The sequence below is a fragment of the Phyllobates terribilis genome, unplaced genomic scaffold (assembly GCF_046119375.1).
Source record: "Phyllobates terribilis strain yellow unplaced genomic scaffold, ASM4611937v1 Scaffold_393__1_contigs__length_1774422, whole genome shotgun sequence".
NCBI classification, from domain to species: Eukaryota; Metazoa; Chordata; class Amphibia; order Anura; family Dendrobatidae; genus Phyllobates; species Phyllobates terribilis.
This window is the reverse complement of record NW_027363153.1, coordinates 532136-554493: the sequence shown is the minus strand read 5'-3', so window position 1 is coordinate 554493 and position 22358 is coordinate 532136. Positions and strand designations below refer to the sequence as shown.

At 45.4% G+C, this 22358-nt stretch overlaps 16 non-coding genes and 2 pseudogenes across 16 annotated transcripts; all 18 read left to right on the top strand.

Moving 5' to 3' along the window:
• Nucleotides 1–454: 454 nt before the first annotated feature.
• Nucleotides 455–645, top strand: LOC141224900 (U2 spliceosomal RNA). Its single transcript, XR_012292231.1, has one exon. It is a non-coding gene; the product is annotated as a U2 spliceosomal RNA (small nuclear RNA).
• Nucleotides 646–1760: 1115 nt separating this feature from the next.
• On the top strand, nucleotides 1761–1951 carry LOC141224889 (U2 spliceosomal RNA). Its single transcript, XR_012292220.1, has one exon. It is a non-coding gene; the product is annotated as a U2 spliceosomal RNA (small nuclear RNA).
• Nucleotides 1952–3066: 1115 nt separating this feature from the next.
• On the top strand, nucleotides 3067–3257 carry LOC141224878 (U2 spliceosomal RNA). Its single transcript, XR_012292209.1, has one exon. It is a non-coding gene; the product is annotated as a U2 spliceosomal RNA (small nuclear RNA).
• A 1115-nt stretch (nucleotides 3258–4372) lies between these two features.
• LOC141224867 (U2 spliceosomal RNA) lies at nucleotides 4373–4563 on the top strand. The gene has a single exon (XR_012292198.1). It is a non-coding gene; the product is annotated as a U2 spliceosomal RNA (small nuclear RNA).
• A 1115-nt stretch (nucleotides 4564–5678) lies between these two features.
• LOC141224856 (U2 spliceosomal RNA) lies at nucleotides 5679–5869 on the top strand. Its single transcript, XR_012292187.1, has one exon. It is a non-coding gene; the product is annotated as a U2 spliceosomal RNA (small nuclear RNA).
• A 1115-nt stretch (nucleotides 5870–6984) lies between these two features.
• On the top strand, nucleotides 6985–7175 carry LOC141224410 (U2 spliceosomal RNA). Its single transcript, XR_012291835.1, has one exon. It is a non-coding gene; the product is annotated as a U2 spliceosomal RNA (small nuclear RNA).
• A 1115-nt stretch (nucleotides 7176–8290) lies between these two features.
• Nucleotides 8291–8470, top strand: LOC141224562 (U2 spliceosomal RNA; annotated as a pseudogene).
• A 702-nt stretch (nucleotides 8471–9172) lies between these two features.
• On the top strand, nucleotides 9173–9359 carry LOC141224469 (U2 spliceosomal RNA). The gene has a single exon (XR_012291882.1). It is a non-coding gene; the product is annotated as a U2 spliceosomal RNA (small nuclear RNA).
• Nucleotides 9360–10474: 1115 nt separating this feature from the next.
• Nucleotides 10475–10665, top strand: LOC141225023 (U2 spliceosomal RNA). The gene has a single exon (XR_012292350.1). It is a non-coding gene; the product is annotated as a U2 spliceosomal RNA (small nuclear RNA).
• Nucleotides 10666–11777: 1112 nt separating this feature from the next.
• On the top strand, nucleotides 11778–11957 carry LOC141224560 (U2 spliceosomal RNA; annotated as a pseudogene).
• A 702-nt stretch (nucleotides 11958–12659) lies between these two features.
• LOC141224468 (U2 spliceosomal RNA) lies at nucleotides 12660–12846 on the top strand. The gene has a single exon (XR_012291881.1). It is a non-coding gene; the product is annotated as a U2 spliceosomal RNA (small nuclear RNA).
• A 1115-nt stretch (nucleotides 12847–13961) lies between these two features.
• Nucleotides 13962–14152, top strand: LOC141225059 (U2 spliceosomal RNA). The gene has a single exon (XR_012292384.1). It is a non-coding gene; the product is annotated as a U2 spliceosomal RNA (small nuclear RNA).
• Nucleotides 14153–15267: 1115 nt separating this feature from the next.
• LOC141225058 (U2 spliceosomal RNA) lies at nucleotides 15268–15458 on the top strand. The gene has a single exon (XR_012292383.1). It is a non-coding gene; the product is annotated as a U2 spliceosomal RNA (small nuclear RNA).
• Nucleotides 15459–16573: 1115 nt separating this feature from the next.
• Nucleotides 16574–16764, top strand: LOC141224366 (U2 spliceosomal RNA). Its single transcript, XR_012291794.1, has one exon. It is a non-coding gene; the product is annotated as a U2 spliceosomal RNA (small nuclear RNA).
• A 1115-nt stretch (nucleotides 16765–17879) lies between these two features.
• LOC141224845 (U2 spliceosomal RNA) lies at nucleotides 17880–18070 on the top strand. Its single transcript, XR_012292175.1, has one exon. It is a non-coding gene; the product is annotated as a U2 spliceosomal RNA (small nuclear RNA).
• A 1115-nt stretch (nucleotides 18071–19185) lies between these two features.
• On the top strand, nucleotides 19186–19376 carry LOC141224833 (U2 spliceosomal RNA). Its single transcript, XR_012292164.1, has one exon. It is a non-coding gene; the product is annotated as a U2 spliceosomal RNA (small nuclear RNA).
• A 1115-nt stretch (nucleotides 19377–20491) lies between these two features.
• LOC141224822 (U2 spliceosomal RNA) lies at nucleotides 20492–20682 on the top strand. The gene has a single exon (XR_012292153.1). It is a non-coding gene; the product is annotated as a U2 spliceosomal RNA (small nuclear RNA).
• Nucleotides 20683–21797: 1115 nt separating this feature from the next.
• On the top strand, nucleotides 21798–21988 carry LOC141224810 (U2 spliceosomal RNA). The gene has a single exon (XR_012292142.1). It is a non-coding gene; the product is annotated as a U2 spliceosomal RNA (small nuclear RNA).
• The last annotated feature ends 370 nt before the right edge of the window (nucleotides 21989–22358 follow it).

Below are 22358 nucleotides of genomic sequence, written 5' to 3'. Positions count from 1 at the left end.
CTGCAGTAGATGGAATGTGGCAATGGAACGCTGGCTGCGCGTGTCATAATAGGCTCTGAGCCTTTATATACCTGTGCACAGCAGCAGCCACCTTCAGTCTGCTGCTGGACAGCCAGCAGCAGCAGCAGCAGGAGAGGTATGTAATCAGGAGCCCTCCTGCTAAGGGTAGACAGCTGCTCGTTCCACCCCACCCCCGCCTTAATTGGTTCTCCTCCCTTCCAACGGTGTTGAGGCGGGTGGGAACAGCAGGGGGTGAAGGTGCTGTGTTTAAAGAGGTGGAGTTATGCAGATCTAAAATGCGTGGATTGCAGCAGCAGCAAGCCGAAAAGTGCAGGCATGTAAGGGATCTAGAGGTTGACAACATGTCTTCTTAACGGGAGTCCAGGAGCTCATCTCCACAAATGGACTTTTCAGGATCCTTGGGTGGCTCCGTAGTTTGAAACCAATTCTGGTTATCGCTTCTCGGCCTTTTGGCTAAGATCAAGTGTAGTATCTGTTCTTATCAGTTTAATATCTGATACGTCCCCTATCTGGGGACCATATATTAAATGGATTTTTAGAACAGGGAGATGGAAAAAGAGCTTGCTCTGTCCACTCCACGCATTGACCTGGTATTGCAGTATCTCCAGGACCGGTGCACCCCTTCTTTAATGCAGTTTCTAAAATCAGAAAGAATTGAATTCAATGTTTTTTGTTCATTTTGCTTGTTTGTCGGATTTTGGGATGGACTCTTTGGCTTTGCTTTTCTTCTCCTCATTGGATTTTTCATGTTCAAAGTTGCAGAAGCCAGATTACAAGCTCATTTTGGTTCAACTTCAGCAACTGTGCATTGCATTGCCATGTAATGTGATGCAATGCTATCTTTCTAGCTCTCCCTTTTTACTTCCTTTTGGATAAACAGACATATTAGGCAAGCATTTTGGAGCTTTCACCTAAATAACTACAGGTGGTGAGATAAGCTGCACAATATAATTGACCTTTCAGTATATTGTTGCACACACACCATCTATTTAGCAAATGCCCTTGTTATCAACAGCAGCCTTTTAAACTCACCTGAGCTAACAGGTATGTGCGCTGGTTACTCTGCTGCGCTTAAAATTTCTTTTTTGGTTTGCTACAATGCCTTTTCTGAAACGTTGTCTCCTTCTGCTGGAACACTGACTTCTTTCATTTAATGCCTGCAGACTATAAAAGAGAACCCAACCCAAAAAGTTTGGTTGATTAGTCTGTGGCATTCTGTTAAACTGTTGCTTATGGCGGTCTCTGTGAGCTTCTCAGCGACATTCAGCCAGCCAGGTATCCTGCCTGCAGTAGATGGAATGTGGCAATGGAACGCTGGCTGCGCGTGTCATAATAGGCTCTGAGCCTTTATATACCTGTGCACAGCAGCAGCCACCTTCAGTCTGCTGCTGGACAGCCAGCAGCAGCAGCAGCAGGAGAGGTATGTAATCAGGAGCCCTCCTGCTAAGGGTAGACAGCTGCTCGTTCCACCCCACCCCCCGCCTTAATTGGTTCTCCTCCCTTCCAACGGTGTTGAGGCGGGTGGGAACAGCAGGGGGTGAAGGTGCTGTGTTTAAAGAGGTGGAGTTATGCAGATCTAAAACGCGTGGATTGCAGCAGCAGCAAGCCGAAAAGTGCAGGCATGTAAGGGATCTAGAGGTTGACAACATGTCTTCTTAACGGGAGTCCAGGAGCTCATCTCCACAAATGGACTTTTCAGGATCCTTGGGTGGCTCCGTAGTTTGAAACCAATTCTGGTTATCGCTTCTCGGCCTTTTGGCTAAGATCAAGTGTAGTATCTGTTCTTATCAGTTTAATATCTGATACGTCCCCTATCTGGGGACCATATATTAAATGGATTTTTAGAACAGGGAGATGGAAAAAGAGCTTGCTCTGTCCACTCCACGCATTGACCTGGTATTGCAGTATCTCCAGGACCGGTGCACCCCTTCTTTAATGCAGTTTCTAAAATCAGAAAGAATTGAATTCAATGTTTTTTGTTCATTTTGCTTGTTTGTCGGATTTTGGGATGGACTCTTTGGCTTTGCTTTTCTTCTCCTCATTGGATTTTTCATGTTCAAAGTTGCAGAAGCCAGATTACAAGCTCATTTTGGTTCAACTTCAGCAACTGTGCATTGCATTGCCATGTAATGTGATGCAATGCTATCTTTCTAGCTCTCCCTTTTTACTTCCTTTTGGATAAACAGACATATTAGGCAAGCATTTTGGAGCTTTCACCTAAATAACTACAGGTGGTGAGATAAGCTGCACAATATAATTGACCTTTCAGTATATTGTTGCACACACACCATCTATTTAGCAAATGCCCTTGTTATCAACAGCAGCCTTTTAAACTCACCTGAGCTAACAGGTATGTGCGCTGGTTACTCTGCTGCGCTTAAAATTTCTTTTTTGGTTTGCTACAATGCCTTTTCTGAAACGTTGTCTCCTTCTGCTGGAACACTGACTTCTTTCATTTAATGCCTGCAGACTATAAAAGAGAACCCAACCCAAAAAGTTTGGTTGATTAGTCTGTGGCATTCTGTTAAACTGTTGCTTATGGCGGTCTCTGTGAGCTTCTCAGCGACATTCAGCCAGCCAGGTATCCTGCCTGCAGTAGATGGAATGTGGCAATGGAACGCTGGCTGCGCGTGTCATAATAGGCTCTGAGCCTTTATATACCTGTGCACAGCAGCAGCCACCTTCAGTCTGCTGCTGGACAGCCAGCAGCAGCAGCAGCAGGAGAGGTATGTAATCAGGAGCCCTCCTGCTAAGGGTAGACAGCTGCTTGTTCCACCCCACCCCCCGCCTTAATTGGTTCTCCTCCCTTCCAACGGTGTTGAGGCGGGTGGGAACAGCAGGGGGTGAAGGTGCTGTGTTTAAAGAGGTGGAGTTATGCAGATCTAAAACGCGTGGATTGCAGCAGCAGCAAGCCGAAAAGTGCAGGCATGTAAGGGATCTAGAGGTTGACAACATGTCTTCTTAACGGGAGTCCAGGAGCTCATCTCCACAAATGGACTTTTCAGGATCCTTGGGTGGCTCCGTAGTTTGAAACCAATTCTGGTTATCGCTTCTCGGCCTTTTGGCTAAGATCAAGTGTAGTATCTGTTCTTATCAGTTTAATATCTGATACGTCCCCTATCTGGGGACCATATATTAAATGGATTTTTAGAACAGGGAGATGGAAAAAGAGCTTGCTCTGTCCACTCCACGCATTGACCTGGTATTGCAGTATCTCCAGGACCGGTGCACCCCTTCTTTAATGCAGTTTCTAAAATCAGAAAGAATTGAATTCAATGTTTTTTGTTCATTTTGCTTGTTTGTTGGATTTTGGAATGGACTCTTTGGCTTTGCTTTTCTTCTCCTCATTGGATTTTTCATGTTCAAAGTTGCAGAAGCCAGATTACAAGCTCATTTTGGTTCAACTTCAGCAACTGTGCATTGCATTGCCATGTAATGTGATGCAATGCTATCTTTCTAGCTCTCCCTTTTTACTTCCTTTTGGATAAACAGACATATTAGGCAAGCATTTTGGAGCTTTCACCTAAATAACTACAGGTGGTGAGATAAGCTGCACAATATAATTGACCTTTCAGTATATTGTTGCACACACACCATCTATTTAGCAAATGCCCTTGTTATCAACAGCAGCCTTTTAAACTCACCTGAGCTAACAGGTATGTGCGCTGGTTACTCTGCTGCGCTTAAAATTTCTTTTTTGGTTTGCTACAATGCCTTTTCTGAAACGATGTCTCCATCTGCTGGAACACTGACTTCTTTCATTTAATGCCTGCAGACTATAAAAGAGAACCCAACCCAAAAAGTTTGGTTGATTAGTCTGTGGCATTCTGTTAAACTGTTGCTTATGGCGGTCTCTGTGAGCTTCTCAGCGACATTCAGCCAGCCAGGTATCCTGCCTGCAGTAGATGGAATGTGGCAATGGAACGCTGGCTGCGCGTGTCATAATAGGCTCTGAGCCTTTATATACCTGTGCACAGCAGCAGCCACCTTCAGTCTGCTGCTGGACAGCCAGCAGCAGCAGCAGCAGGAGAGGTATGTAATCAGGAGCCCTCCTGCTAAGGGTAGACAGCTGCTCGTTCCACCCCACCCCCCGCCTTAATTGGTTCTCCTCCCTTCCAACGGTGTTGAGGCGGGTGGGAACAGCAGGGGGTGAAGGTGCTGTGTTTAAAGAGGTGGAGTTATGCAGATCTAAAACGCGTGGATTGCAGCAGCAGCAAGCCGAAAAGTGCAGGCATGTAAGGGATCTAGAGGTTGACAACATGTCTTCTTAACGGGAGTCCAGGAGCTCATCTCCACAAATGGACTTTTCAGGATCCTTGGGTGGCTCCGTAGTTTGAAACCAATTCTGGTTATCGCTTCTCGGCCTTTTGGCTAAGATCAAGTGTAGTATCTGTTCTTATCAGTTTAATATCTGATACGTCCCCTATCTGGGGACCATATATTAAATGGATTTTTAGAACAGGGAGATGGAAAAAGAGCTTGCTCTGTCCACTCCACGCATTGACCTGGTATTGCAGTATCTCCAGGACCGGTGCACCCCTTCTTTAATGCAGTTTCTAAAATCAGAAAGAATTGAATTCAATGTTTTTTGTTCATTTTGCTTGTTTGTCGGATTTTGGGATGGACTCTTTGGCTTTGCTTTTCTTCTCCTCATTGGATTTTTCATGTTCAAAGTTGCAGAAGCCAGATTACAAGCTCATTTTGGTTCAACTTCAGCAACAGTGCATTGCATTGCCATGTAATGTGATGCAATGCTATCTTTCTAGCTCTCCCTTTTTACTTCCTTTTGGATAAACAGACATATTAGGCAAGCATTTTGGAGCTTTCACCTAAATAACTACAGGTGGTGAGATAAGCTGCACAATATAATTGACCTTTCAGTATATTGTTGCACACACACCATCTATTTAGCAAATGCCCTTGTTATCAACAGCAGCCTTTTAAACTCACCTGAGCTAACAGGTATGTGCGCTGGTTACTCTGCTGCGCTTAAAATTTCTTTTTTGGTTTGCTACAATGCCTTTTCTGAAACGTTGTCTCCTTCTGCTGGAACACTGACTTCTTTCATTTAATGCCTGCAGACTATAAAAGAGAACCCAACCCAAAAAGTTTGGTTGATTAGTCTGTGGCATTCTGTTAAACTGTTGCTTATGGCGGTCTCTGTGAGCTTCTCAGCGACATTCAGCCAGCCAGGTATCCTGCCTGCAGTAGATGGAATGTGGCAATGGAACGCTGGCTGCGCGTGTCATAATAGGCTCTGAGCCTTTATATACCTGTGCACAGCAGCAGCCACCTTCAGTCTGCTGCTGGACAGCCAGCAGCAGCAGCAGCAGGAGAGGTATGTAATCAGGAGCCCTCCTGCTAAGGGTAGACAGCTGCTCGTTCCACCCCACCCCCCGCCTTAATTGGTTCTCCTCCCTTCCAACGGTGTTGAGGCGGGTGGGAACAGCAGGGGGTGAAGGTGCTGTGTTTAAAGAGGTGGAGTTATGCAGATCTAAAACGCGTGGATTGCAGCAGCAGCAAGCCGAAAAGTGCAGGCATGTAAGGGATCTAGAGGTTGACAACATGTCTTCTTAACGGGAGTCCAGGAGCTCATCTCCACAAATGGACTTTTCAGGATCCTTGGGTGGCTCCGTAGTTTGAAACCAATTCTGGTTATCGCTTCTCGGCCTTTTGGCTAAGATCAAGTGTAGTATCTGTTCTTATCAGTTTAATATCTGATACGTCCCCTATCTGGGGACCATATATTAAATGGATTTTTAGAACAGGGAGATGGAAAAAGAGCTTGCTCTGTCCACTCCACGCATTGACCTGGTATTGCAGTATCTCCAGGACCGGTGCACCCCTTCTTTAATGCAGTTTCTAAAATCAGAAAGAATTGAATTCAATGTTTTTTGTTCATTTTGCTTGTTTGTCGGATTTTGGGATGGACTCTTTGGCTTTGCTTTTCTTCTCCTCATTGGATTTTTCATGTTCAAAGTTGCAGAAGCCAGATTACAAGCTCATTTTGGTTCAACTTCAGCAACTGTGCATTGCATTGCCATGTAATGTGATGCAATGCTATCTTTCTAGCTCTCCCTTTTTACTTCCTTTTGGATAAACAGACATATTAGGCAAGCATTTTGGAGCTTTCACCTAAATAACTACAGGTGGTGAGATAAGCTGCACAATATAATTGACCTTTCAGTATATTGTTGCACACACACCATCTATTTAGCAAATGCCCTTGTTATCAACAGCAGCCTTTTAAACTCACCTGAGCTAACAGGTATGTGCGCTGGTTACTCTGCTGCGCTTAAAATTTCTTTTTTGGTTTGCTACAATGCCTTTTCTGAAACGTTGTCTCCTTCTGCTGGAACACTGACTTCTTTCATTTAATGCCTGCAGACTATAAAAGAGAACCCAACCCAAAAAGTTTGGTTGATTAGTCTGTGGCATTCTGTTAAACTGTTGCTTATGGCGGTCTCTGTGAGCTTCTCAGCGACATTCAGCCAGCCAGGTATCCTGCCTGCAGTAGATGGAATGTGGCAATGGAACGCTGGCTGCGCGTGTCATAATAGGCTCTGAGCCTTTATATACCTGTGCACAGCAGCAGCCACCTTCAGTCTGCTGCTGGACAGCCAGCAGCAGCAGCAGCAGGAGAGGTATGTAATCAGGAGCCCTCCTGCTAAGGGTAGACAGCTGCTCGTTCCACCCCACCCCCCGCCTTAATTGGTTCTCCTCCCTTCCAACGGTGTTGAGGCGGGTGGGAACAGCAGGGGGTGAAGGTGCTGTGTTTAAAGAGGTGGAGTTATGCAGATCTAAAACGCGTGGATTGCAGCAGCAGCAAGCCGAAAAGTGCAGGCATGTAAGGGATCTAGAGGTTGACAACATGTCTTCTTAACGGGAGTCCAGGAGCTCATCTCCACAAATGGACTTTTCAGGATCCTTGGGTGGCTCCGTAGTTTGAAACCAATTCTGGTTATCGCTTCTCGGCCTTTTGGCTAAGATCAAGTGTAGTATCTGTTCTTATCAGTTTAATATCTGATATGTCCCCTATCTGGGGACCATATATTAAATGGATTTTTAGAACAGGGAGATGGAAAAAGAGCTTGCTCTGTCCACTCCACGCATTGACCTGGTATTGCAGTATCTCCAGGACCGGTGCACCCCTTCTTTAATGCAGTTTCTAAAATCAGAAAGAATTGAATTCAATGTTTTTTGTTCATTTTGCTTGTTTGTCGGATTTTGGGATGGACTCTTTGGCTTTGCTTTTCTTCTCCTCATTGGATTTTTCATGTTCAAAGTTGCAGAAGCCAGATTACAAGCTCATTTTGGTTCAACTTCAGCAACTGTGCATTGCATTGCCATGTAATGTGATGCAATGCTATCTTTCTAGCTCTCCCTTTTTACTTCCTTTTGGATAAACAGACATATTAGGCAAGCATTTTGGAGCTTTCACCTAAATAACTACAGGTGGTGAGATAAGCTGCACAATATAATTGACCTTTCAGTATATTGTTGCACACACACCATCTATTTAGCAAATGCCCTTGTTATCAACAGCAGCCTTTTAAACTCACCTGAGCTAACAGGTATGTGCGCTGGTTACTCTGCTGCGCTTAAAATTTCTTTTTTGGTTTGCTACAATGCCTTTTCTGAAACGTTGTCTCCTTCTGCTGGAACACTGACTTCTTTCATTTAATGCCTGCAGACTATAAAAGAGAACCCAACCCAAAAAGTTTGGTTGATTAGTCTGTGGCATTCTGTTAAACTGTTGCTTATGGCGGTCTCTGTGAGCTTCTCAGCGACATTCAGCCAGCCAGGTATCCTGCCTGCAGTAGATGGAATGTGGCAATGGAACGCTGGCTGCGCGTGTCATAATAGGCTCTGAGCCTTTATATACCTGTGCACAGCAGCAGCCACCTTCAATCTGCTGCTGGACAGCCAGCAGCAGCAGCAGCAGGAGAGGTATGTAATCAGGAGCCCTCCTGCTAAGGGTAGACAGCTGCTCGTTCCACCCCACCCCCCGCCTTAATTGGTTCTCCTCCCTTCCAACGGTGTTGAGGCGGGTGGGAACAGCAGGGGGTGAAGGTGCTGTGTTTAAAGAGGTGGAGTTATGCAGATCTAAAACGCGTGGATTGCAGCAGCAGCAAGCCGAAAAGTGCAGGCATGTAAGGGATCTAGAGGTTGACAACATGTCTTCTTAACGGGAGTCCAGGAGCTCATCTCCACAAATGGACTTTTCAGGATCCTTGGGTGGCTCCGTAGTTTGAAACCAATTCTGGTTATCGCTTCTCGGCCTTTTGGCTAAGATCAAGTGTAGTATCTTTCGAAAAGGCGGTTTTGGATGTTGGCCGCCCTAGTAGATTGATACATTATGCACACTGGGGTTTAGGCGCTTGTTAGTATGCCAGTTGGCTAATATAGTCATCTGGTGGAAAGCATGGCCCCCCAGGATCGACGCCATTGGGCCGGGGAAGATCGAAAGCCCGAAGTGTGAAGTGCCCCAGGAGTGGTGACCCTGGGGTGCCTTAACTCACTGGGATTGGGAACCCCACTTGAGTTTATGGCACATTTGCACTAGCACTTCAATATTTCTTTCTTCACACACACCCTTATTCCGGGCCTTCTGGCCTTAGGATGGGGAATTTTTCAATTCCCGGTCGAAGGTCCGGGCAGTATTATACTGTGAAACCTTCACTATTTATTTAATTTTTTTTGTCACTGTGTGTCCACTTTTTCACGTGTGTCCACGTCCTTACTAGGATTTTGTCGGGATGCGGTTCCCTTACGGGTTCCTCTCTTGGCAGGTCTAGGGGGGGAGTGTGTGGCCATCAGGTTCCGCTCCCCCCTGAACCCCCCTGGCTCTCCTCTTTTGGGAGGAGAGCATTGTTGGCTCCCCTCTTCCGGGAGGGGAGCACAGTCTTTGGCTCCCAGTGCCTTGCTCGGGTGAGAACTCGGGCAGGTATTGGGGGTAAGATTGGGTCGCCTCTGGCTCCGGCTGGAGGTGGCTATTTGTCCCTGTTCCTCGCTGTGGCCTTCTGGCTCGGAGGGACGGGGAATGGTTTGGGGGACCCTTCTCCTTTTGGAGAGGGTTTTAAGAAGACCAGCATCCTAGTGCACTTTTTTTGTGGCACTTGTCACTTTTTTAAGCGCACTCGGGTTTTGTACACGAATTCGGGCTTTCAATAGAAAAAAAAAAATCTGTTCTTATCAGTTTAATATCTGATACGTCCCCTATCTGGGGACCATATATTAAATGGATTTTTAGAACAGGGAGATGGAAAAAGAGCTTGCTCTGTCCACTCCACGCATTGACCTGGTATTGCAGTATCTCCAGGACCGGTGCACCCCTTCTTTAATGCAGTTTCTAAAATCAGAAAGAATTGAATTCAATGTTTTTTGTTCATTTTGCTTGTTTGTCGGATTTTGGGATGGACTCTTTGGCTTTGCTTTTCTTCTCCTCATTGGATTTTTCATGTTCAAAGTTGCAGAAGCCAGATTACAAGCTCATTTTGGTTCAACTTCAGCAACTGTGCATTGCATTGCCATGTAATGTGATGCAATGCTATCTTTCTAGCTCTCCCTTTTTACTTCCTTTTGGATAAACAGACATATTAGGCAAGCATTTTGGAGCTTTCACCTAAATAACTACAGGTGGTGAGATAAGCTGCACAATATAATTGACCTTTCAGTATATTGTTGCACACACACCATCTATTTAGCAAATGCCCTTGTTATCAACAGCAGCCTTTTAAACTCACCTGAGCTAACAGGTATGTGCGCTGGTTACTCTGCTGCGCTTAAAATTTCTTTTTTGGTTTGCTACAATGCCTTTTCTGAAACGTTGTCTCCTTCTGCTGGAACACTGACTTCTTTCATTTAATGCCTGCAGACTATAAAAGAGAACCCAACCCAAAAAGTTTGGTTGATTAGTCTGTGGCATTCTGTTAAACTGTTGCTTATGGCGGTCTCTGTGAGCTTCTCAGCGACATTCAGCCAGCCAGGTATCCTGCCTGCAGTAGATGGAATGTGGCAATGGAACGCTGGCTGCGCGTGTCATAATAGGCTCTGAGCCTTTATATACCTGTGCACAGCAGCAGCCACCTTCAGTCTGCTGCTGGACAGCCAGCAGCAGCAGCAGCAGGAGAGGTATGTAATCAGGAGCCCTCCTGCTAAGGGTAGACAGCTGCTCGTTCCACCCCACCCCCCGCCTTAATTGGTTCTCCTCCCTTCCAACGGTGTTGAGGCGGGTGGGAACAGCAGGGGGTGAAGGTGCTGTGTTTAAAGAGGTGGAGTTATGCAGATCTAAAACGCGTGGATTGCAGCAGCAGCAAGCCGAAAAGTGCAGGCATGTAAGGGATCTAGAGGTTGACAACATGTCTTCTTAACGGGAGTCCAGGAGCTCATCTCCACAAATGGACTTTTCAGGATCCTTGGGTGGCTCCGTAGTTTGAAACCAATTCTGGTTATCGCTTCTCGGCCTTTTGGCTAAGATCAAGTGTAGTATCTGTTCTTATCAGTTTAATATCTGATATGTCCCCTATCTGGGGACCATATATTAAATGGATTTTTAGAACAGGGAGATGGAAAAAGAGCTTGCTCTGTCCACTCCACGCATTGACCTGGTATTGCAGTATCTCCAGGACCGGTGCACCCCTTCTTTAATGCAGTTTCTAAAATCAGAAAGAATTGAATTCAATGTTTTTTGTTCATTTTGCTTGTTTGTCGGATTTTGGGATGGACTCTTTGGCTTTGCTTTTCTTCTCCTCATTGGATTTTTCATGTTCAAAGTTGCAGAAGCCAGATTACAAGCTCATTTTGGTTCAACTTCAGCAACTGTGCATTGCATTGCCATGTAATGTGATGCAATGCTATCTTTCTAGCTCTCCCTTTTTACTTCCTTTTGGATAAACAGACATATTAGGCAAGCATTTTGGAGCTTTCACCTAAATAACTACAGGTGGTGAGATAAGCTGCACAATATAATTGACCTTTCAGTATATTGTTGCACACACACCATCTATTTAGCAAATGCCCTTGTTATCAACAGCAGCCTTTTAAACTCACCTGAGCTAACAGGTATGTGCGCTGGTTACTCTGCTGCGCTTAAAATTTCTTTTTTGGTTTGCTACAATGCTTTTTCTGAAACGTTGTCTCCTTCTGCTGGAACACTGACTTCTTTCATTTAATGCCTGCAGACTATAAAAGAGAACCCAACCCAAAAAGTTTGGTTGATTAGTCTGTGGCATTCTGTTAAACTGTTGCTTATGGCGGTCTCTGTGAGCTTCTCAGCGACATTCAGCCAGCCAGGTATCCTGCCTGCAGTAGATGGAATGTGGCAATGGAACGCTGGCTGCGCGTGTCATAATAGGCTCTGAGCCTTTATATACCTGTGCACAGCAGCAGCCACCTTCAATCTGCTGCTGGACAGCCAGCAGCAGCAGCAGGAGAGGTATGTAATCAGGAGCCCTCCTGCTAAGGGTAGACAGCTGCTCGTTCCACCCCACCCCCCGCCTTAATTGGTTCTCCTCCCTTCCAACGGTGTTGAGGCGGGTGGGAACAGCAGGGGGTGAAGGTGCTGTGTTTAAAGAGGTGGAGTTATGCAGATCTAAAACGCGTGGATTGCAGCAGCAGCAAGCCGAAAAGTGCAGGCATGTAAGGGATCTAGAGGTTGACAACATGTCTTCTTAACGGGAGTCCAGGAGCTCATCTCCACAAATGGACTTTTCAGGATCCTTGGGTGGCTCCGTAGTTTGAAACCAATTCTGGTTATCGCTTCTCGGCCTTTTGGCTAAGATCAAGTGTAGTATCTTTCGAAAAGGCGGTTTTGGATGTTGGCCGCCCTAGTAGATTGATACATTATGCACACTGGGGTTTAGGCGCTTGTTAGTATGCCAGTTGGCTAATATAGTCATCTGGTGGAAAGCATGGCCCCCCAGGATCGACGCCATTGGGCCGGGGAAGATCGAAAGCCCGAAGTGTGAAGTGCCCCAGGAGTGGTGACCCTGGGGTGCCTTAACTCACTGGGATTGGGAACCCCACTTGAGTTTATGGCACATTTGCACTAGCACTTCAATATTTCTTTCTTCACACACACCCTTATTCCGGGCCTTCTGGCCTTAGGATGGGGAATTTTTCAATTCCCGGTCGAAGGTCCGGGCAGTATTATACTGTGAAACCTTCACTATTTATTTAATTTTTTTTGTCACTGTGTGTCCACTTTTTCACGTGTGTCCACGTCCTTACTAGGATTTTGTCGGGATGCGGTTCCCTTACGGGTTCCTCTCTTGGCAGGTCTAGGGGGGGAGTGTGTGGCCATCAGGTTCCGCTCCCCCCTGAACCCCCCTGGCTCTCCTCTTTTGGGAGGAGAGCATTGTTGGCTCCCCTCTTCCGGGAGGGGAGCACAGTCTTTGGCTCCCAGTGCCTTGCTCGGGTGAGAACTCGGGCAGGTATTGGGGGTAAGATTGGGTCGCCTCTGGCTCCGGCTGGAGGTGGCTATTTGTCCCTGTTCCTCGCTGTGGCCTTCTGGCTCGGAGGGACGGGGAATGGTTTGGGGGACCCTTCTCCTTTTGGAGAGGGTTTTAAGAAGACCAGCATCCTAGTGCACTTTTTTTGTGGCACTTGTCACTTTTTTAAGCGCACTCGGGTTTTGTACACGAATTCGGGCTTTCAATAGAAAAAAAAAAATCTGTTCTTATCAGTTTAATATCTGATACGTCCCCTATCTGGGGACCATATATTAAATGGATTTTTAGAACAGGGAGATGGAAAAAGAGCTTGCTCTGTCCACTCCACGCATTGACCTGGTATTGCAGTATCTCCAGGACCGGTGCACCCCTTCTTTAATGCAGTTTCTAAAATCAGAAAGAATTGAATTCAATGTTTTTTGTTCATTTTGCTTGTTTGTCGGATTTTGGGATGGACTCTTTGGCTTTGCTTTTCTTCTCCTCATTGGATTTTTCATGTTCAAAGTTGCAGAAGCCAGATTACAAGCTCATTTTGGTTCAACTTCAGCAACTGTGCATTGCATTGCCATGTAATGTGATGCAATGCTATCTTTCTAGCTCTCCCTTTTTACTTCCTTTTGGATAAACAGACATATTAGGCAAGCATTTTGGAGCTTTCACCTAAATAACTACAGGTGGTGATATAAGCTGCACAATATAATTGACCTTTCAGTATATTGTTGCACACACACCATCTATTTAGCAAATGCCCTTGTTATCAACAGCAGCCTTTTAAACTCACCTGAGCTAACAGGTATGTGCGCTGGTTACTCTGCTGCGCTTAAAATTTCTTTTTTGGTTTGCTACAATGCCTTTTCTGAAACGTTGTCTCCTTCTGCTGGAACACTGACTTCTTTCATTTAATGCCTGCAGACTATAAAAGAGAACCCAACCCAAAAAGTTTGGTTGATTAGTCTGTGGCATTCTGTTAAACTGTTGCTTATGGCGGTCTCTGTGAGCTTCTCAGCGACATTCAGCCAGCCAGGTATCCTGCCTGCAGTAGATGGAATGTGGCAATGGAACGCTGGCTGCGCGTGTCATAATAGGCTCTGAGCCTTTATATACCTGTGCACAGCAGCAGCCACCTTCAGTCTGCTGCTGGACAGCCAGCAGCAGCAGCAGCAGGAGAGGTATGTAATCAGGAGCCCTCCTGCTAAGGGTAGACAGCTGCTCGTTCCACCCCACCCCCCGCCTTAATTGGTTCTCCTCCCTTCCAACGGTGTTGAGGCGGGTGGGAACAGCAGGGGGTGAAGGTGCTGTGTTTAAAGAGGTGGAGTTATGCAGATCTAAAACGCGTGGATTGCAGCAGCAGCAAGCCGAAAAGTGCAGGCATGTAAGGGATCTAGAGGTTGACAACATGTCTTCTTAACGGGAGTCCAGGAGCTCATCTCCACAAATGGACTTTTCAGGATCCTTGGGTGGCTCCGTAGTTTGAAACCAATTCTGGTTATCGCTTCTCGGCCTTTTGGCTAAGATCAAGTGTAGTATCTGTTCTTATCAGTTTAATATCTGATACATCCCCTATCTGGGGACCATATATTAAATGGATTTTTAGAACAGGGAGATGGAAAAAGAGCTTGCTCTGTCCACTCCACGCATTGACCTGGTATTGCAGTATCTCCAGGACCGGTGCACCCCTTCTTTAATGCAGTTTCTAAAATCAGAAAGAATTGAATTCAATGTTTTTTGTTCATTTTGCTTGTTTGTCGGATTTTGGGATGGACTCTTTGGCTTTGCTTTTCTTCTCCTCATTGGATTTTTCATGTTCAAAGTTGCAGAAGCCAGATTACAAGATCATTTTGGTTCAACTTCAGCAACTGTGCATTGCATTGCCATGTAATGTGATGCAATGCTATCTTTCTAGCTCTCCCTTTTTACTTCCTTTTGGATAAACAGACATATTAGGCAAGCATTTTGGAGCTTTCACCTAAATAACTACAGGTGGTGAGATAAGCTGCACAATATAATTGACCTTTCAGTATATTGTTGCACACACACCATCTATTTAGCAAATGCCCTTGTTATCAACAGCAGCCTTTTAAACTCACCTGAGCTAACAGGTATGTGCGCTGGTTACTCTGCTGCGCTTAAAATTTCTTTTTTGGTTTGCTACAATGCCTTTTCTGAAACTTTGTCTCCTTCTGCTGGAACACTGACTTCTTTCATTTAATGCCTGCAGACTATAAAAGAGAACCCAACCCAAAAAGTTTGGTTGATTAGTCTGTGGCATTCTGTTAAACTGTTGCTTATGGCGGTCTCTGTGAGCTTCTCAGCGACATTCAGCCAGCCAGGTATCCTGCCTGCAGTAGATGGAATGTGGCAATGGAACGCTGGCTGCGCGTGTCATAATAGGCTCTGAGCCTTTATATACCTGTGCACAGCAGCAGCCACCTTCAGTCTGCTGCTGGACAGCCAGCAGCAGCAGCAGCAGGAGAGGTATGTAATCAGGAGCCCTCCTGCTAAGGGTAGACAGCTGCTCGTTCCACCCCACCCCCCGCCTTAATTGGTTCTCCTCCCTTCCAACGGTGTTGAGGCGGGTGGGAACAGCAGGGGGTGAAGGTGCTGTGTTTAAAGAGGTGGAGTTATGCAGATCTAAAACGCGTGGATTGCAGCAGCAGCAAGCCGAAAAGTGCAGGCATGTAAGGGATCTAGAGGTTGACAACATGTCTTCTTAACGGGAGTCCAGGAGCTCATCTCCACAAATGGACTTTTCAGGATCCTTGGGTGGCTCCGTAGTTTGAAACCAATTCTGGTTATCGCTTCTCGGCCTTTTGGCTAAGATCAAGTGTAGTATCTGTTCTTATCAGTTTAATATCTGATACATCCCCTATCTGGGGACCATATATTAAATGGATTTTTAGAACAGGGAGATGGAAAAAGAGCTTGCTCTGTCCACTCCACGCATTGACCTGGTATTGCAGTATCTCCAGGACCGGTGCACCCCTTCTTTAATGCAGTTTCTAAAATCAGAAAGAATTGAATTCAATGTTTTTTGTTCATTTTGCTTGTTTGTCGGATTTTGGGATGGACTCTTTGGCTTTGCTTTTCTTCTCCTCATTGGATTTTTCATGTTCAAAGTTGCAGAAGCCAGATTACAAGCTCATTTTGGTTCAACTTCAGCAACTGTGCATTGCATTGCCATGTAACGTGATGCAATGCTATCTTTCTAGCTCTCCCTTTTTACTTCCTTTTGGATAAACAGACATATTAGGCAAGCATTTTGGAGCTTTCACCTAAATAACTACAGGTGGTGAGATAAGCTGCACAATATAATTGACCTTTCAGTATATTGTTGCACACACACCATCTATTTAGCAAATGCCCTTGTTATCAACAGCAGCCTTTTAAACTCACCTGAGCTAACAGGTATGTGCGCTTGTTACTCTGCTGCGCTTAAAATTTCTTTTTTGGTTTGCTACAATGCCTTTTCTGAAACGTTGTCTCCTTCTGCTGGAACACTGACTTCTTTCATTTAATGCCTGCAGACTATAAAAGAGAACCCAACCCAAAAAGTTTGGTTGATTAGTCTGTGGCATTCTGTTAAACTGTTGCTTATGGCGGTCTCTGTGAGCTTCTCAGCGACATTCAGCCAGCCAGGTATCCTGCCTGCAGTAGATGGAATGTGGCAATGGAACGCTGGCTGCGCGTGTCATAATAGGCTCTGAGCCTTTATATACCTGTGCACAGCAGCAGCCACCTTCAGTCTGCTGCTGGACAGCCAGCAGCAGCAGCAGCAGGAGAGGTATGTAATCAGGAGCCCTCCTGCTAAGGGTAGACAGCTGCTCGTTCCACCCCACCCCCCGCCTTAATTGGTTCTCCTCCCTTCCAACGGTGTTGAGGCGGGTGGGAACAGCAGGGGGTGAAGGTGCTGTGTTTAAAGAGGTGGAGTTATGCAGATCTAAAACGCGTGGATTGCAGCAGCAGCAAGCCGAAAAGTGCAGGCATGTAAGGGATCTAGAGGTTGACAACATGTCTTCTTAACGGGAGTCCAGGAGCTCATCTCCACAAATGGACTTTTCAGGATCCTTGGGTGGCTCCGTAGTTTGAAACCAATTCTGGTTATCGCTTCTCGGCCTTTTGGCTAAGATCAAGTGTAGTATCTGTTCTTATCAATTTAATATCTGATACGTCCCCTATCTGGGGACCATATATTAAATGGATTTTTAGAACAGGGAGATGGAAAAAGAGCTTGCTCTGTCCACTCCACGCATTGACCTGGTATTGCAGTATCTCCAGGACCGGTGCACCCCTTCTTTAATGCAGTTTCTAAAATCAGAAAGAATTGAATTCAATGTTTTTTGTTCATTTTGCTTGTTTGTCGGATTTTGGGATGGACTCTTTGGCTTTGCTTTTCTTCTCCTCATTGGATTTTTCATGTTCAAAGTTGCAGAAGCCAGATTACAAGCTCATTTTGGTTCAACTTCAGCAACTGTGCATTGCATTGCCATGTAATGTGATGCAATGCTATCTTTCTAGCTCTCCCTTTTTACTTCCTTTTGGATAAACAGACATATTAGGCAAGCATTTTGGAGCTTTCACCTAAATAACTACAGGTGGTGAGATAAGCTGCACAATATAATTGACCTTTCAGTATATTGTTGCACACACACCATCTATTTAGCAAATGCCCTTGTTATCAACAGCAGCCTTTTAAACTCACCTGAGCTAACAGGTATGTGCGCTGGTTACTCTGCTGCGCTTAAAATTTCTTTTTTGGTTTGCTACAATGCCTTTTCTGAAACGTTGTCTCCTTCTGCTGGAACACTGACTTCTTTCATTTAATGCCTGCAGACTATAAAAGAGAACCCAACCCAAAAAGTTTGGTTGATTAGTCTGTGGCATTCTGTTAAACTGTTGCTTATGGCGGTCTCTGTGAGCTTCTCAGCGACATTCAGCCAGCCAGGTATCCTGCCTGCAGTAGATGGTATGTGGCAATGGAACGCTGGCTGCGCGTGTCATAATAGGCTCTGAGCCTTTATATACCTGTGCACAGCAGCAGCCACCTTCAGTCTGCTGCTGGACAGCCAGCAGCAGCAGCAGCAGGAGAGGTATGTAATCAGGAGCCCTCCTGCTAAGGGTAGACAGCTGCTCGTTCCACCCCACCCCCCGCCTTAATTGGTTCTCCTCCCTTCCAACGGTGTTGAGGCGGGTGGGAACAGCAGGGGGTGAAGGTGCTGTGTTTAAAGAGGTGGAGTTATGCAGATCTAAAACGCGTGGATTGCAGCAGCAGCAAGCCGAAAAGTGCAGGCATGTAAGGGATCTAGAGGTTGACAACATGTCTTCTTAACGGGAGTCCAGGAGCTCATCTCCACAAATGGACTTTTCAGGATCCTTGGGTGGCTCCGTAGTTTGAAACCAATTCTGGTTATCGCTTCTCGGCCTTTTGGCTAAGATCAAGTGTAGTATCTGTTCTTATCAGTTTAATATCTGATACGTCCCCTATCTGGGGACCATATATTAAATGGATTTTTAGAACAGGGAGATGGAAAAAGAGCTTGCTCTGTCCACTCCACGCATTGACCTGGTATTGCAGTATCTCCAGGACCGGTGCACCCCTTCTTTAATGCAGTTTCTAAAATCAGAAAGAATTGAATTCAATGTTTTTTGTTCATTTTGCTTGTTTGTCGGATTTTGGGATGGACTCTTTGGCTTTGCTTTTCTTCTCCTCATTGGATTTTTCATGTTCAAAGTTGCAGAAGCCAGATTACAAGCTCATTTTGGTTCAACTTCAGCAACTGTGCATTGCATTGCCATGTAATGTGATGCAATGCTATCTTTCTAGCTCTCCCTTTTTACTTCCTTTTGGATAAACAGACATATTAGGCAAGCATTTTGGAGCTTTCACCTAAATAACTACAGGTGGTGAGATAAGCTGCACAATATAATTGACCTTTCAGTATATTGTTGCACACACACCATCTATTTAGCAAATGCCCTTGTTATCAACAGCAGCCTTTTAAACTCACCTGAGCTAACAGGTATGTGCGCTGGTTACTCTGCTGCGCTTAAAATTTCTTTTTTGGTTTGCTACAATGCCTTTTCTGAAACGTTGTCTCCTTCTGCTGGAACACTGACTTCTTTCATTTAATGCCTGCAGACTATAAAAGAGAACCCAACCCAAAAAGTTTGGTTGATTAGTCTGTGGCATTCTGTTAAACTGTTGCTTATGGCGGTCTCTGTGAGCTTCTCAGCGACATTCAGCCAGCCAGGTATCCTGCCTGCAGTAGATGGAATGTGGCAATGGAACGCTGGCTGCGCGTGTCATAATAGGCTCTGAGCCTTTATATACCTGTGCACAGCAGCAGCCACCTTCAGTCTGCTGCTGGACAGCCAGCAGCAGCAGCAGCAGGAGAGGTATGTAATCAGGAGCCCTCCTGCTAAGGGTAGACAGCTGCTCGTTCCACCCCACCCCCCGCCTTAATTGGTTCTCCTCCCTTCCAACGGTGTTGAGGCGGGTGGGAACAGCAGGGGGTGAAGGTGCTGTGTTTAAAGAGGTGGAGTTATGCAGATCTAAAACGCGTGGATTGCAGCAGCAGCAAGCCGAAAAGTGCAGGCATGTAAGGGATCTAGAGGTTGACAACATGTCTTCTTAACGGGAGTCCAGGAGCTCATCTCCACAAATGGACTTTTCAGGATCCTTGGGTGGCTCCGTAGTTTGAAACCAATTCTGGTTATCGCTTCTCGGCCTTTTGGCTAAGATCAAGTGTAGTATCTGTTCTTATCAGTTTAATATCTGATACGTCCCCTATCTGGGGACCATATATTAAATGGATTTTTAGAACAGGGAGATGGAAAAAGAGCTTGCTCTGTCCACTCCACGCATTGACCTGGTATTGCAGTATCTCCAGGACCGGTGCACCCCTTCTTTAATGCAGTTTCTAAAATCAGAAAGAATTGAATTCAATGTTTTTTGTTCATTTTGCTTGTTTGTCGGATTTTGGGATGGACTCTTTGGCTTTGCTTTTCTTCTCCTCATTGGATTTTTCATGTTCAAAGTTGCAGAAGCCAGATTACAAGCTCATTTTGGTTCAACTTCAGCAACTGTGCATTGCATTGCCATGTAATGTGATGCAATGCTATCTTTCTAGCTCTCCCTTTTTACTTCCTTTTGGATAAACAGACATATTAGGCAAGCATTTTGGAGCTTTCACCTAAATAACTACAGGTGGTGAGATAAGCTGCACAATATAATTGACCTTTCAGTATATTGTTGCACACACACCATCTATTTAGCAAATGCCCTTGTTATCAACAGCAGCCTTTTAAACTCACCTGAGCTAACAGGTATGTGCGCTGGTTACTCTGCTGCGCTTAAAATTTCTTTTTTGGTTTGCTACAATGCCTTTTCTGAAACGTTGTCTCCTTCTGCTGGAACACTGACTTCTTTCATTTAATGCCTGCAGACTATAAAAGAGAACCCAACCCAAAAAGTTTGGTTGATTAGTCTGTGGCATTCTGTTAAACTGTTGCTTATGGCGGTCTCTGTGAGCTTCTCAGCGACATTCAGCCAGCCAGGTATCCTGCCTGCAGTAGATGGAATGTGGCAATGGAACGCTGGCTGCGCGTGTCATAATAGGCTCTGAGCCTTTATATACCTGTGCACAGCAGCAGCCACCTTCAGTCTGCTGCTGGACAGCCAGCAGCAGCAGCAGCAGGAGAGGTATGTAATCAGGAGCCCTCCTGCTAAGGGTAGACAGCTGCTCGTTCCACCCCACCCCCCGCCTTAATTGGTTCTCCTCCCTTCCAACGGTGTTGAGGCGGGTGGGAACAGCAGGGGGTGAAGGTGCTGTGTTTAAAGAGGTGGAGTTATGCAGATCTAAAACGCGTGGATTGCAGCAGCAGCAAGCCGAAAAGTGCAGGCATGTAAGGGATCTAGAGGTTGACAACATGTCTTCTTAACGGGAGTCCAGGAGCTCATCTCCACAAATGGACTTTTCAGGATCCTTGGGTGGCTCCGTAGTTTGAAACCAATTCTGGTTATCGCTTCTCGGCCTTTTGGCTAAGATCAAGTGTAGTATCTGTTCTTATCAGTTTAATATCTGATACGTCCCCTATCTGGGGACCATATATTAAATGGATTTTTAGAACAGGGAGATGGAAAAAGAGCTTGCTCTGTCCACTCCACGCATTGACCTGGTATTGCAGTATCTCCAGGACCGGTGCACCCCTTCTTTAATGCAGTTTCTAAAATCAGAAAGAATTGAATTCAATGTTTTTTGTTCATTTTGCTTGTTTGTCGGATTTTGGGATGGACTCTTTGGCTTTGCTTTTCTTCTCCTCATTGGATTTTTCATGTTCAAAGTTGCAGAAGCCAGATTACAAGCTCATTTTGGTTCAACTTCAGCAACTGTGCATTGCATTGCCATGTAATGTGATGCAATGCTATCTTTCTAGCTCTCCCTTTTTACTTCCTTTTGGATAAACAGACATATTAGGCAAGCATTTTGGAGCTTTCACCTAAATAACTACAGGTGGTGAGATAAGCTGCACAATATAATTGACCTTTCAGTATATTGTTGCACACACACCATCTATTTAGCAAATGCCCTTGTTATCAACAGCAGCCTTTTAAACTCACCTGAGCTAACAGGTATGTGCGCTGGTTACTCTGCTGCGCTTAAAATTTCTTTTTTGGTTTGCTACAATGCCTTTTCTGAAACGTTGTCTCCTTCTGCTGGAACACTGACTTCTTTCATTTAATGCCTGCAGACTATAAAAGAGAACCCAACCCAAAAAGTTTGGTTGATTAGTCTGTGGCATTCTGTTAAACTGTTGCTTATGGCGGTCTCTGTGAGCTTCTCAGCGACATTCAGCCAGCCAGGTATCCTGCCTGCAGTAGATGGAATGTGGCAATGGAACGCTGGCTGCGCGTGTCATAATAGGCTCTGAGCCTTTATATACCTGTGCACAGCAGCAGCCACCTTCAGTCTGCTGCTGGACAGCCAGCAGCAGCAGCAGCAGGAGAGGTATGTAATCAGGAGCCCTCCTGCTAAGGGTAGACAGCTGCTCGTTCCACCCCACCCCCCGCCTTAATTGGTTCTCCTCCCTTCCAACGGTGTTGAGGCGGGTGGGAACAGCAGGGGGTGAAGGTGCTGTGTTTAAAGAGGTGGAGTTATGCAGATCTAAAACGCGTGGATTGCAGCAGCAGCAAGCCGAAAAGTGCAGGCATGTAAGGGATCTAGAGGTTGACAACATGTCTTCTTAACGGGAGTCCAGGAGCTCATCTCCACAAATGGACTTTTCAGGATCCTTGGGTGGCTCCGTAGTTTGAAACCAATTCTGGTTATCGCTTCTCGGCCTTTTGGCTAAGATCAAGTGTAGTATCTGTTCTTATCAGTTTAATATCTGATACGTCCCCTATCTGGGGACCATATATTAAATGGATTTTTAGAACAGGGAGATGGAAAAAGAGCTTGCTCTGTCCACTCCACGCATTGACCTGGTATTGCAGTATCTCCAGGACCGGTGCACCCCTTCTTTAATGCAGTTTCTAAAATCAGAAAGAATTGAATTCAATGTTTTTTGTTCATTTTGCTTGTTTGTCGGATTTTGGGATGGACTCTTTGGCTTTGCTTTTCTTCTCCTCATTGGATTTTTCATGTTCAAAGTTGCAGAAGCCAGATTACAAGCTCATTTTGGTTCAACTTCAGCAACTGTGCATTGCATTGCCATGTAATGTGATGCAATGCTATCTTTCTAGCTCTCCCTTTTTACTTCCTTTTGGATAAACAGACATATTAGGCAAGCATTTTGGAGCTTTCACCTAAATAACTACAGGTGGTGAGATAAGCTGCACAATATAATTGACCTTTCAGTATATTGTTGCACACACACCATCTATTTAGC